This window comes from Triturus cristatus, chromosome 3_2, assembly GCF_964204655.1.
Source record: "Triturus cristatus chromosome 3_2, aTriCri1.1, whole genome shotgun sequence".
NCBI classification, from domain to species: domain Eukaryota; kingdom Metazoa; phylum Chordata; class Amphibia; order Caudata; family Salamandridae; genus Triturus; species Triturus cristatus.
The window spans coordinates 681,649,640-681,665,645 of record NC_140584.1 but is presented as its reverse complement, the minus strand read 5'-3'; positions in this window follow the sequence as shown (position 1 = coordinate 681,665,645).

Genomic DNA, 16,006 nt, shown 5'->3' with positions numbered 1-16,006 from the left:
CACCACCTCACTTATTCATAGATACTAACACATACTTACTCTGTTATACAATCACTGACAAAAGCACACACCCGTCCATACAGCCAATGACTCACTTTCACATATAGTCATTTATATAGTCCAACACTCACATATACTGCTTTTAACATATGTAGTTACTCACATATGTATCACTGAGACATCTAAACACTCACCAACACACCCATACATACACACACCCATATAGCCCTTCACAAATGTACTCTTTGAACCCATACACCCAGTGAATCACCTACTCACACATCTATGCACAAAGTCACACACCCCCACCCACCCACACAGACACTCAGGCACCCATACAGCTACTCAGACAACCAGTCAATAACTCATATAGACACTCATGTAGCTACTCACCAACCCATGCCGCCACTTGCACACCAACTAACAGACTGATACAGACATTCACACAGTTTAGTCACCACTAACTCATGCATTCAGTAAGACACGTTTAGTCATTTAATCACTCACTTATACAATCAGTGAAGCACCTACTAAATCATCCACAGACACTCATACACCCACTCATTCTTCAATACAAATTGGTATATATATATATATATATACACATATACACATATATATTCACTGAAAAAACCATAGGTTTCACACATGTTATAGTTAGCTGGACATTTTACTGATAAAAAACCAATGAAATTCCCCTGTTATAGTTAGTGCAGGCAACTATAACTCACGCGACCGCAATCCTCTGCTGATGACATATGTGTCTTTATGAAAAAAAAATATTTGTAATATATGTATAGCTAAAATTTAATGGAAGAAGACATGGGCAAATAAGTGTCTAAATACAGTATTAGCATCAGCAGAGGATTGCGGTCGCGTGAGTTATAGTTGCCTGCACTAACTATAACGGGGGAATTTCATTGGTTTTTTATCAGTAAAATGTCCAGCTAACTATAACATGTGTGAAACCTATGGTTTTTTCAGTGAATTTGTACGGTTTTTTAAATGCTAAGTTACTTTACGCCATTCGTGGCGTGCGCGCCCAGTTAACGCAGTTCGTTCCGTGTGAAGCGCACCGTGCGCGCACAGTGAGCGCGCACCGCGCGCTCACTTTACGCAATTAGTGCCGTGCACGCACGGTGGTCACGCGGTGCGCTGCGCGCACCGCGTGCCCACGTTACGCGGGATGGGCCATGTACGCACGATGCGCTTCGCGCACCGTGTGCACATGGAGGACATATTATGCGCTTCATTGTGAAAGGTAATCTTTAATATTTTCATTTTATATAAATATGCCATGCACTAAATGTACCCTTCGGGCACCATTTGCACACGGGGTGGGGATAGTGTGGATAGTTTTTTTTTTTATTATTAATTTTTACCGTACGCGTACGGTAAGCGTAATCGGCGATTTTTCGAAAAAAAATAAAATTGAATTTTTGGCCTTGGGGGTTCTTTGGGGACACCTTCATCAATGCTAGGTGGTTAGGAACTGAATACACTGCCCCTTTAGATGTTTTTTGCCTTTGTTTTTGCTGCCCCACTCAGAGTGCGAGAGAGAAAATGGCGGCCGCCGCTTCCTGGTTTCGACCGATTCGAATGTTTACTTAGATCTAACAGCCAATCAGAATCGCGCTCGCGCACGGCACCGTACGCGTACGGTAAGCTTACCGTAAGCGCACGGTAAGCGCACCGTAAGCTGCCACAGATATATATATTGATTTAAATGCTATTTTCTCAGGATCTACTGAACAGATTTACACCAAACCTACAAAAGGCACTTCCTTGACCTGAGGACTACCTCTCTGCCAAATTTCAAGTAACTCTGTTCAGCCGTTCGGGCTGTAGCTGTGTCTAAAGGTCCTATGGAAAAATGCATGGGAAAAACGCGATGATAATGTTGATGGGTGGCGGGCGGCTGCCAGAACATGGCGTCGTACCACCGGAGGCACGGGGGGCTGGCTGGGCCCCGGGGAATTGGAGGAAGTAGCTGCAGCTGCCGCCTCCTCCTCCTCCTCCTCCTCCTCCAGGCCAATCAGCCGGCAATATTCATCTCGGATGGCCTCTAGCTTCCTTTGCCGGGCCCTGCCACCAACTCCTGCCCAATGGGTTGGGAAGGAGTAGCTATATCAAGAAAGGAAAAAAAAGACAATTGTAACCAATACTCTTAGCCAAACAGTAACACAAAATTAAATTAAACACATAAAAATTATAGTGGCACAGTAGTAGCACAAGCAGTTGTGGTATCCTCTCCTCCTCACTTCACTTCCTCTGCCAGCAAGATGTGGATGTGATGAATATACTTTCAAGCACTATGGAGTAGAGTAGAAGTATTCTTCTGCTCTCTCTTATTTAGCACAAATAATTATGTAGGCATGCTAGCTCAGTCAGCTTGTGCCCTAGACAGACATACTCGTGTTGCAGACTCATGTTATGCATGAGGGGCAGCTGTACTACACAATTATATATTTCCATTACAGCCATACTCTGTTAAATCTCAATGACAAATGCTCAGACAATTTCACTTTCGCCCCGACTACTGCAATAAGGCACATGATGATGGTTAATGATGACATGCTTATGAATAATGATATACGGTGGCACATCATGTCACTCACGTGATGATGATGATGACATACAGAGTGATTTGTAAGTACTAGTTCCATGCAGCCGGTAGGCCACCCTTGGCTGACACGGTCAAAAATGACATGAGTAGGTACTGGAGCGGAAGTGGACCTCAGAGTCAGAGGGAGGCGATTAATGATGGGTGGGTAGGGAAAATAATAGTCATGCACAATATATATGTTGTGCTTGCAAACTACTGTGAGTCAAGGGAGTATTCTGTTCTGAAATACAAGTACAACCTCAAACCTTTGAATCAAAAACCTTGCAAAAAAAACAGCCCTTGTTCTTCCCAGGGCTTTTTTCATTTATCAGTGCATTGCTCTTCTAGTTCTAGCATTATTATTATTATTATTATTATTATTATTATTATTATATTCTTAATCTTCACCCTTGGCTTTGGTACTCTGGCACGGTTTAATTTTCTTTTACATTCTCTTCATCCAGTCTGACTCTGTTTTCTCCTACTATCTATGATACCATCCAAGCATCCATCCATCCATCTAAACATGGCTATCATAAACCAGCTTTCACAGACAACATACATTTGTCATTGATATAACCAACCACCACCCATGCCATGCGTCCTTGCTTGCCTTAGAGTTTAACCCCTCGAACCCCCCCCCCCACCCTGGAGGATTCCTTTCACCCATACAGTTTCACCCACCCAGACAGGCATCCTTTCTGGTTTCTCTTTCACCTTTCACCCATCCTTCAACTACCAATGCATCCTATCATCTTCATCCGCCACCTATATGCATCCCGGGGCCCATTTCTTCACCCACGCATCCTTCTCTTCCAGTCATACATGTCGTCTGACTGTTTGTCTTCGTCATAAAACTGTTTTTCTGAGTTGGAGATAGAATAGAATAGGCCATTAGTTACTCAACCCCCGCCGCTAATGCTAATGTTAAGTAAAGGGTGTCTTCTTCAACTGTTCAGTGTTCACAACAACTTAGTCTCAGCAGAAGTACAGTGTACTAGGCTAGTACTGAGTGTACACCCTTTCAGCGAGTATATTCATCATTCTCAATAAGTAAGTAATATGACTTACCACCGCCCCCCACTGCTGCTGGCTCGCCCCCTGTGGCTGCCGCATCCGCTCCCTTCGGAGTGGCATGGCCTTTACCGCTGGCCCCTGCACTGGTGGTCGGTACGCCTGGAAAAAACATATCACATTTTTTACGCCATATACGCCTTCCCCGTATATTTTTTTCATTAGCAAGATTGAAAATACATAATTGATAATGTCATATACACCACACACATCACTACTATCTACAATGCGCATACTAAAGTAGAGTAGACAGGATATCCTATCAAAAATAACAAAATAATATCCGGTTGGGGATTTTGCTGGTGGCAATTTTTTGAAAGCCTCTCAAGAAGAGGACAACCCAAAAGACTAGACTCAGTGACTAGAGCTATTGGTGCATCTCATTTTTTGAGGTCCCTCTTAATTGTGCTGTCCTCCTACTCCTCATACTTCCTTCCAGCCATGGTGCACGGTAACAGTTGTTCAGTGTTCACCATCAATTGCTGCTAATAGAAAAAGTACTAGGCCTGGAATAGAAAAAGTAAAATACACCAATTCGGGGTGTCCTGTTCCTGTCCAACGTGAGTGACCATCATTACTGATTGAGCATGAGGAGACAGTAAAAGAAACTAAAGCCTTCTCATCTCACAAACCTGCAGATAATACCTTAGTTGGGCATACAATCTGCACAGCAGATTAGTGCTACTAGTTCTAGTAAGGAGTCCTTACTAGTACTAGTAGTAGACTAGGACCAATGTGTTCTCTGAGTCTTACAGTACCACTAGGCAATCCACATATAACTAAGGGGAGAGGGAAAACCGAGTGAAACCCAGAAGAAAGCAAGCTACAAACAGACTACTACAGAGTCAGAGCAGAGGTTAGTCAGATGCAGTTTGATTTGATGTAAAAAGAAAAACCAGACACTAGAAACAATGTTAGCAGTAGTACTAGTACTTAGTAGTAGGTAATGGATCAAAAAACAAGATTTTAGAAACAGATAGATTGTAGAGGAGTTTGGAATTTTTTTTAATTAGGTAATGGAAATAATAGAGCGGTAAAAGTTAGGGAAATCTTAATATATAACAACACCAGAGGACTTACTGGGGCCAGCAGCAGAGCCATCTGCGCCGAAGGCCGCTTCCTGCTGATCCTGGGAGGCCCTGCAGCTCCCGTACCCGCCGCACTGCCAGCTGACCCAGTCTTCTTCTTGCCCCTGGATGCTGATCATGTAAGACATAATTAAAGAGACAAAAAATGGTTTGTGTTAAATAAATAAATAAATATAATTGCTCTTAAAATATTTTTAGACAGGAAATGGCAATTACAATAACATTGGCCTATCCTAAATCAATCAGATCGACTTATTCGACTAGTTGTAGTCGATTAGTGAGTATCGCTGTCGAGTACCATCCGATCATTATTAAACATACATTGCCCACCTATTCCAGACTTTGGAATGAATTGCAAAAAACTTATATTTGCTTCTAAGTTCCGATCTCATTCCTAATCCTCTCTTAGTCTCAACTCCAACAACCCCCTTTCACGGACCAATAATTACGAACGTCTGCATTTTTTCTTTTTAATGCATAGATGGACGCATGCATATTGCATACACCAAATTGATTGGTTGCTATTCACTCACTATAAGAACTACAAACAGTTCTACTAGGACTGAAGTCATGTGAGAGGACGCGTCACGCAGGCCGCTAAAAAACCAAATACTACTAACTAGCTAACTACTACCACTATTTTAGTGACAGGAGACTGGACAGCCTGACAGGACAAAGGCAAGGACTGAAGTCTTTCCTATCTGGATTACCTACCTAACTTAAATTATCTAACCTCTCTTACATAACCAGCCGAAGTGAGTGCAAAGTTGCAAACAAGTACTATTAGTTAGCGCCGAGCACCTGTAAAGTAAACAATCACATAATAGGATTTTTAAAAATAAGTTACCTGCATGTAAGTAACAGCAGCATGTTAGCCATTTGCGAAAAAATAATATTCGCAATAACACAGAACAGAAGCACACAATAGTAATATAAAAAGCTTCTCACCAAGCCCCGGGACCTCAACACCTAGAAGGTCCAGATCCCGGTCCAGGATATCGGACCACCAATGCGTCAATTGGTTATGGGTGCGCCAGACCCCGTGGCAGCGAAACACTACCTTGCCCAACGTCGGTGACGCTCGCAGGGCCCGGACCCAGGCCTGCTGCCAGGGTTAAGGGGAGGTGGCGCAGGATACAAAAAAAAGTGCTTTGACACTGGATTCAAGCAAGCCTGGCTGAAGACAGCTGAAATACCAGAAACCGGTCCTAGGAAGCTTGTTTACGGTCCAGGGAAGACATGGCTTGGCAGTTCGGGCTGGACTGTTCCCATGAGGCACAGGGTCAGACTGATTTGCATATGGCCATGTCTGAACTGGGGTGGCAGAGTGGGCTAAAGAACGGTGGTGGATTAAACCTAGATCAGTTGACTGGGGGTGAGTGCTTGCAATGTTCAACACTCCGTCCATCATTTCCTTTGGTTTTTGCTTTGTTCGCCATCAGTTGGCAGGGTATGCTCAGACGTGAGTCCCTTGCTCACTTTGCCACTGGATTCAAGCAAGCCTGGCTGAAGATGGCTCAAATGCCAGAAACCGGTCCTAGGAAGCTTGTTTCCGGTCCAGGGAAGACATGGCTTGGCAGTTCGGGCTGGACTGTTCGCATGAGACACAGGGTCAGACTGATTTGCATATGGCCATGTCTGAACTGGGGTGGCAGAGTGGGCTAAAGAACGGTGGTGGATTAAACCTAGATCAGTTGACTGGGGGTGAGTGCTTGCAATGTTCAACACTCCGTCCATCATTTCCTTTGGTTTTTGCTTTGTTCGCCATCAGTTGGCAGGGTATGCTCAGACGTGAGTCCCTTGCTCACTTTGCCACTGGATTCAAGCAAGCCTGGCTGAAGATGGCTGAAATGCCAGAAACCGGTCCTAGGAAGCTTGTTTCCGGTCCAGGGAAGACATGGCTTGGCAGTTCGGGCTGGACTGTTCCCATGAGGCACAGGGTCAGACTGATTTGCATATGGCCATGTCTGAACTGGGGTGGAATAGTGGGCTAAAGAACGGTGGTGGATTAAACCCAGATCAGTTGACTGGGGGTGAGTGCTTGCAATGTTCAACACTCCGTCCATCATTTCCTTTGGTTTTTGCTACAAAAAAAAAGTGCGGCCACCTCCGCCTCTGTGAATAAGGCCCGTGGCTGCACCCCTTGTGGGTGCCGCCTTCCATAAGGAAGGCGGTCGCAGCTCGCATTCCTCTTCCCCTGGCCCTTGCTCTCTTTCATGGTTCTGGGTAGGCGGGGGCAGAAAAGAAAAAGGTAGGAAGTAAGACAGTAAGGATAAATGAAATGAAAGAAGCAACTGATAGCAAAAGAGTGAAAAATGCACTAAAAACACACAAAAAGTAGGAAAAGAACGCAAAATATACAATCGGGGATAGAGCGGGATTGTAATAAATAAAAAAAATCTGAAAAAAGTTTCTAGAAACAAAGGATTGAAAAGATATAGGGAGGATAGCTCCAGAACCATAGCAAAAAGTGAAAAACAAGCTGGCCGTGCCCATTGGCGACCGTGTGAAGATCGTGCGATATTCCCCCCCGAGCATGCAAAAAGCTTCCCCAAACACGCAATACACGTTCCCAAACAGGACAAACGCATCGCGAACGGGCGCAACAAGCAACTCCGCATGCTTGCGGATTCTGCGTAGCTCACAGAGTTTTTTGGCGACTTCGCGATCTCCGCCCAGGGCTAGTGTTGATATTCTCAAGGGGGACACACAGTTGTATGACAGATACTGGCAGGACAGAGATGTACACAGGGGAGTGAACCATCCTAAATCATAGAAGATGCACTTTAGATGGTTTTAAAACTAATTTTGGGACCCACAAAGATTTCTCTCATACAATTTATGACAGGGCCTAACAGATACCTCATAATGCTTCCTTTACGTTGCCAAGTCTCTGGCAATTTTATATAATTTAATCAACAGCTGCATTACATATTAATCAGGTGCAAATAGGGATGCATGAGAAAGTGTAGTAGCGGGTCACCATACACAGACTCAAGAGATGTAGCAAAAAGAGTAAAATCGCCAGTGCTTAACCCTCCAACCTCCCAACCCTGCAAATCATAACATTCCACAACATTCAGAGCTAGCCACTACTATAATGGAGGAAGAAGGACCAAACCAATACATATATGAAGGGAATACCACATACCTCCTCTCCCTCAAACACAAACATGCCCATACAATGTAACCCCTAAAAACAATGAAAACTACAAAATATTGACTAACAATTTGTAGATCTTATTATTGATAACATGTCTATTGGAATTCCATATTCTCCCATCATCAAGCTTTGCTGACCCTTTGAAAATCTTTACAATCAGATGTACATTGCTGAACTGTTTTCTTTGAAAATTTCACTTTACCCATTTACCTGGATCTTCACATTTTTGACGGCTTTCCGAACATCATAGTTATCCTCCCTTTCCTTTTGCATCCTCAAATCCTTGGTCCTTTCACAAACTATTTTCTCTTCAATTGTTGGAAATTTGCCTCCATATTTACTGACCCAATGAGAAAATACTTTAGTTTTTGCTTTATGTTTTCAGAACATTTCAAAAGGACTCACACCATTCGTTGAGTGTTGGGTGAATCTTGAGTATTTCACTCTGCTCTTTATTATTCAGACCCAGTTTTCCATTTTCAACTTCGCAATTTGGATAGTTTATTTCAATGTTCGATTAAACCATTCAGCCTTCCTGTTTGTCTTGGGCTGATACGAGGCACATTTTTTGTGCACAATCTCCCTGTCAATCAAATATTTTCACATTTCGTCAGAGGTAAACTGTACCCCATTATCTGTCAGAATACAGCTGGGGTTGCCTTCTTCACAAACACTTCAGATAGAAACACACAGTAAATGTGGAGATGTCATGCACTACTTTTATCTCCGGCCACCTAAACGGCAAGTTCATAAGTACAAGTATGTATTTTCTCGAATTTCCTCTCATTTTCAAAGGACCAACAATGTCTATGGCAACTTTATTCCACACTTCACTCAGTATTTCACAACAAACCATTTGAGCCATTCTAACCTTTTGTGTCTTGTCAGCCAACTTACAATCACAACCTTTTTACTTTATATATCCATCCCTGGCCACCAATAAATGCTTCTTAAGCATTTCTTAATTTTACGAATTCCTTGGTGACCTTCATGGACCAAAGACATCAGTTGACCCCTCATCCCTTGGGAAGGTACCAGTTGGTCAGCACAAAATAAATTGAAAGCTCATCCAAATTGATTTCAAAATTTCCAAAGTTCCCCTTCTGTCAGATCCTGTCACTCTTGGAGAAGTATTAAACACGTTTTGCAGTAAACAAGACTTTATTAAGACTGTGATTGCTTTTGACCCAGAACTCTTCACCAAATGTATCCCAGTTACATTTTAACATAAATTGATCTCTTACCCTTTATTCTGCATTCTTTCCAAACTCATAGGAGGAGGCTAACTTTCACAAAGCAATACAATCTTCAACAGTCTCATTTATCCAGTTTCCACTTGCCAAAATAATACACTTGTAAAATGTTGGATACCTTGGACATAAAATGATTACCTGAAGGTTTGATGGTTTTTTCAAACTCATTGAGTGATTGGGAAGCATCTCCATTCCCTTCCACTTCTGCCAGTGATTTTCAAATATGACCTGACCCTCAGCCCCAATGCGATGTATCAACATTGAAACTTTCTTTTCAGGTGAGAGATTTGGTCCACACACCTTTAAATAATTTATGAACACCATTTCCAACTTGGCCCATGAAAACAGTGGTTCACCAGAAGCGGGAAAAAAGAATGGAGGTGGAGTAACATTCTGCATTTTGGGACAGCAATGGGAAATGGAGAAGGAAAGAGATGAAAAAGAACAGAGGACTAAAGAGGACTCAATAGAAAAACAGGGACTAAGAGAAAAAAGCAAGAGAAAAAAACTGTGGAATGCAAGGATTTTTTAAGTATTCACAGAAAAGAAAAAATAATTAATTCAACTTGAGCATAAAACACGAACACTCGAAGTGCCCGACAATCTCCATCCTGAAAGAAAAGAAAAAACAGTAAACGGCGTAGGAATAGACATCAATGTCTGTTTTTGCAGCATGGGCGTAGTAAAAGTCGTAAAGAGTCCGCAAGCAGAATTGCTGATGAAAATCCAGGAAGAAACGCTTTATTCAATGCTTGCTGTAAATGTAGAAACTTGTCTAAGCTAGTGAGAAACAATGCGCGGCGATTCAAGGCAACTCGTGAGAAGATCACCCATCTTGAAATACAGTGTGGTCAGGATTGGATTGGGATCAAAAATCGGCCCGGGCACACCAAAAAACGTGGGCCACATTTGTGTATTGCCTTTCCGCAGCAAAGTTTTGTGAAAAGAAAGGGGGTGCGTGGCATGTTTTATTAACTTCACTTAGATGCAAAAAAATGCACAGATTAGTTCACACTGCTGAGCCACATATGAATGCAAGTGAGACCACTTCTGCTCAGGCCCCTTGCCCCCACTCAATCAGCATACATTAATAGGGCGGCAAAGCGAGAGAAAGGGAGTGATACCTCCGCCCATCTGCCTCCAGAAAGGCCACTCAGGCACCCACTGGGCCGCTGGTGGCATCCTAACAGCATAGCTAGTCGGTCGGGCTGCCCAAAAAAGCATCTCACAGCTAGAACTCAGCTACCGGCCTTTCGACCATTTCCCGAGTGCCCGCTTTACCAATCCAGCACTGCGTGTGTTCATGAGGAAGGCACTTGAGAGCAGTGAAAGAATCAAGTTTGAGGCAGTCGTGTCGCTTCAACGTAGCTAGGCAGGCCACGTGCAGGGTTCTAGAGCATTTACCTCTAAGCTAGAGATACACTGTAACTGAAGGGTTACAAAACTCAAACTCACTCATGCGAGTGGTGAAAATAGGCTTGGAGGGCAAGCAGCAGCTCAGTCATAGTCAAGCATCAGACAGTAAATGGTTAACTACATCAGCCAAAACAAAAGAGACGGGGATGGGGGGGGGGGGAGGGTGCAGGCCCATGTTAAGCATAGAGGGAAAAAACGTGTTGAGGTGCAATCATCCAACTGGCATAGTACCTTAATACCAGTGAAGAAAGTAGGCACTGAAAATCTGTTAGCGAGAGTTAGCGGCGACAGAGGATGCACTAAAATGTGTTGAATACACTAACATGTGTTGACGTTTCCATTAAGCAGCCTCCAAAGCCAGCTTTTAGACTCAGATTGTCGCCAAATGTAGTGGTGATAGTACCCAGTAAACAGACTCCACACAGGTAGCGAAAAGAGCAAAATCCTTTATTGTAAAGCTGAGAAACTCCATCCACAACCGCCAGTCCTTAACCCTATAATTCCCCAAGCCTGCAAATCATAACAATCCACATTCCATAACAGTGAGAGCTAACCACTACTATAAGAGGGGGGGGGGAAGAAGAAACACACAAATACATAGATGAAGGCAATACCACACAAAGACATACAGCTATCCCTTCAGCAACAAATAAAAAGGTTAGACCCAAAGCCAAAAGTGTAGACATTTCCCTTACTGGCCTTTACCATTCGTGTGCTGCATATTGATAGTCCAGGTTTGGTGCAATTTTAGGAGCAGAAGTGGATGTTGTGGCAGGTGATGGATGGGCCAACAACACGGGCCTTAAAAGGGAAAAACTATGTACGAATGTATCATGGTATAGCAGTATAAACGTTAAGGGCAGATTTGACTACAATTATAAACCATTACAAAACACATTGTAAAAAATAACCCTTTAACACACCAAGTCATAGAACTTCCATATAGTGTTAGTGACACAGTTAACATAGGAACATAACTGTACGTGTAGTTGAGTTGTGCTGCAACATCTGTCCTGTTTGTTGTCCTGCTGCACTTGCAATGACTCCTGCTGCAGCCAAAAGAAATGTACCTCAAAAGAATGGCTGTATGAAAAGAGTAGAAGTGACAGAAATATAATCAAAATATCTAGGTATTTCTAGGGAGTGTGTCAGAGGGTGTTTTGATGGCTATGTATATGTTAGGTGCGTAACAATGTAGGCATGGGCGAAGGACAGATATGGATCAGTGATTGTAGGATTTCTAGGGAGTGTGTCTGAGGGTGTTTTGATGGCTATGTATGTGTTAGGTGCGTAACAATGTAGGCATGGGTGTAGGACCGGTACGGATGAGCGATTGGAGGTTGTCAATCAGTGAAAGAGCGAAAGGGTTTAGACTCTTACCTGTCACCACAGGAGTGTTGTGGGAAAGATACAGTCCATATTGCAGGTGGGGCTCTATTGTGGAGAGGACAGAATCCTCAAGGAGATTAGATGGGGACGGGGTACAGGTGACCCATCAGAAACCGCTTGTGCGAGCTGAATCCTGGAGAACTCCTCATTCACCCACCTCCACTCAACTTACCAGGTTTTCATGTACCCCACAGTAGGTGCCTATTACACCAATGCATTGGCCGCATTTGGCCACCTCCTGCTATAAAGCTGCCTTCCATGTACCACTGAGGATGAATGGAGGCAGCCCATGTAGTTTTTGTAATGTTTTACAACAGATTTTACTAAACGGGTTGTCCCCTCCTCAGGACGAGGTAGTGAAGTAAAAAAATACAGTAGGATTTCCTTGAGAACTCTAGTTTGTAATCCTTTGCATGACACGAGGAGGCTCACTACTAAGGCAAGCTATAGGGATAGCTGAAAATGACTTCATTACAATATTTGTCAGGCTGCATAATCTGGCTTTCCAATAGAGGGAATTAATCTGAGCTCTAAAAAAGAACAACGGAACATTGTCAATTAGAGAATTCCAGAACAGAGAGAAATCTGACTATTACCCATTTTTGTTTAAAATAAGTACAATGAAGAGCTGGAATCCCATTTTCAGTCACAAAGGATTGCAAAGAATGATCAACTACATTGATCTGTTTTGTGCGTAGAACGTTTGTTTCAGAAATCACCACTTTATGGTCCTGATTCACAATAGTATACGTTCACTTTTGTACAAGTTTACTACTTTTCGGTATTCACAAAATACATACGGAGATTTATGACTCCACACGCTCTATACTTATGTGTGCGGAGTTCCCTTCTGGCTGCGGAGCCTTCATGTTAAGTATGCAGAGTGCAGAGTCTTAAAACTCCCCATGTTGTTTGTGAATACCGAAAAGTAGTAAACTTACCCAATCCTGTAAGTTTACCTTTGTCAATCAGGCCCTATGTCAATAGGTAGATAACTAAAGCATTTGTAGATCTCCAGAATACACTATGACAAGGAGCTACTGTTGTCTTTCCAACATAAATTCTTAACCAGAAATAGCAGATCGAGTTTAGAGAAAATACAGAAAATTATAGCATAATTTCCATTAAATACCTATCTGATCACTAGGGATCTTGAGTTGGTGGGATAGTCTGAAAATAAACGAAGTTAAAAGGAATGGTATGGTTTCTTTAGGTGTACATAACAGTGCTATCCATCACTATGATGGCAGAGGAAATATCGTTTACGAAATCCAATGTGAGCTTATAGCCAATCAAATTGAAAATGGAAACGGTAATTCCCAATTGAACTCACAGGAAACATTTATGTTTTCTACAGTTTATAGTAAAATGATGTGGGTAGCCGCTTTCTTTTTGTTTGGTATAGACATTAGTTTTGTTCTCGGTATGAACACAAACTGGCACAATCACATTCGACAACATAGGCCATTTGTAGTGATTTCATACTCTGTCAAAATTCTAACCAAGCAACTGTGAAAGGAGAAAATAGGTTTAAGGCAATTTTTCCACTACAATTACAGTTCTAGCGGTATTAGTCTATTCGAGTTTATTAATGTACAAGAGGTGGTTGCCAGATGGACGTACTATCATAGTAACAGTTGAACATTATGCAAAATCTAAACTGCAAGCCACAAAACAAGAAAAACAATACATTTTCGTAGGGTGCGGACGTTGACGTTGGTTTCTGGTAAGATCCTATGTCCCTGCACCTCCCATCTGTAAGAATTCACCCCCTAGGTTGCAATACTGCATTCCGAGTGATCTTCAGTTCCCATTTCGCCATATTAAACGCACAGGCAGTGAATGTTTTCACTTCTTAGTCCGCATAATAGGAATGGAAGAATTAGGTACCAACACTTGTTTCCAACTGCATCCATCCAAGAATTCATTACAGTATTTGATAGAAACAGAGTACAGTGCAGGCACTCGGGGTCATTACTAATCTACAGTTCCCAGAATGCTTAGTAAGGATGCTGCCGCTCGAACTCACATCATAAATACCCAGCACTTACCACACTGTTGTAGAGAAGAGAAACCTGTGACGCGTATCGCACACGTTTATGCTGTGTTGCGGATATACAAAGACGCAAGTAAGATGTAATCTTTTACTGAAGATTTCAGACTGGCAATTCAAAGCTGAGGTTTCATTTTCAGACAGAAAGTGCTGGCATTTGGATAAAAGGAACTGGTTTAAGCATCTTTGAATTGTAGTTCCCCAGCTTTGGAACTGGTGTGGAGATGCTACTTCTTATCTCACTTGAGTTCTGACTATTTTAATGCACATGTCCATCTGGGTTATGCATGAAGTTGCTTGGGACTGACATCAACCACTCAGTGGAATACGATTTTGACTGGGCATTGGAATGGGGTAACTGTCTAACCTTTCAGTGCCCTTGTCAATTCTACATTATGAAACAATAAGTAAGTTTGGAGATCAAAGTGGCTTTAGCCTTCCCGTGACCTTGTTTAATCATAAGGTTCACAACATCATATTCTTCAAGGTCCCTTCTCCGACTAGGTCTTCCAAGGCATAGTGCAGACTACGCAGTGTTTCTAAATCTATGTACTGCTTCACAACAGAGATGCATTGGATCTTGTGAGGCTTCCATAAGGTCCTACTCTGATTAAGCACTATGAGTATATTTTACGCCTGAATTGGTGGGGGATCTTAGACGGTTAGTAGTGTGGATTGTATGTCAGAACGATGTAGGGAAATACATTGCATGGCTTTACCACTCATTTTTCACTCCGCATTTTTTTTTACGACACCTATGCTTTTACAACATAGGCCATTACCATGAAAAAAATATATATATATATATATTTGTATGTATATACACACACACACATATATATATATATATATATATATTATTTATTTTTTTCTCTCCAATGGCCCACGCTTTTTAGAAGGCACTCAACAGCTTCCCATTACTCGGCAATACGATGTCTGTTAATCAGCCCTATGCGTTTCGAGGCCATCCGCCTCTCTTCAGGGACTCGCTTCGCAGTTCTGGCGCTTGCGACGTCTCTGTGGCGCATGCAATATATTTAATTAATGACGTTGGTACGTTGTAAGCTGCAATTGCATGCTGGGACATGTGGTCCCTCAGAGATATATTATTACCCTTTGTAGGCTCCATGCGCCAAACAAGTTGAGGCCACTTTCTTCCTATGTAGGAGATCGTTTGCCGGTACACTTTCCTTTAGTAGTTGGGCTCACTGTGCTGTTCAGTCGGGCTTGGTTCCCAGCCTCAGCCTCTTTATGTTCAAGATGGTGCTCTTCTGCATGGCTGGACGGCCGTGTAACACACATCAACGTTTTATCTAACTGCCATTATATTTTTTAATATTGAACTTGCAAAGTCACCCAATTCCCAAATGTTTGTTAATTTCATCAAATATTTATTATTCTTTCAAATGGAAAACAAGTGCACTGGTAATTTCAGAAATATTCTAGTTTGTTTCCAAGAAAAATCAGGGCAAAGGAGATACAAACTAGTTTTTGAAATTCAATACATTAAATAGCATTTTCTTCTTAAAACAGTGCACCTGACTCAGTCACATATAGTTTATCGAGGACACTATATGGAGTAAATTACCAACTTTTTTTGGAATGCTCAGAGAATTTCAGGAGTTCTCTTGGGATTCTGAAATGGTCCCAAAATTCCATGTCGCACAAAAGTGCACTTGCAACCATTGCTTGTCAAAATATTTTCCCAATGGAAAAAAAACCTTGACTATCAAATTTGGGGGGTGTTCTTTTCCTAAGCCCACCCTGAAAAGGCATTTATTTCTGCCCTTTATCCAAGAGCGTATTTTTGAGGGGGGAACTACTTGCAAAATGTTAGTGAATTCACACAAACATGCGCATTTATGGGTGTTTACCAACGTTACCTGCTGAGTCCAACCAGAAGCACCCTCAAGCCCACTCCTTACTGAGGTATGCTCAATTAGAAACTTTCAATATCTGTAGAAT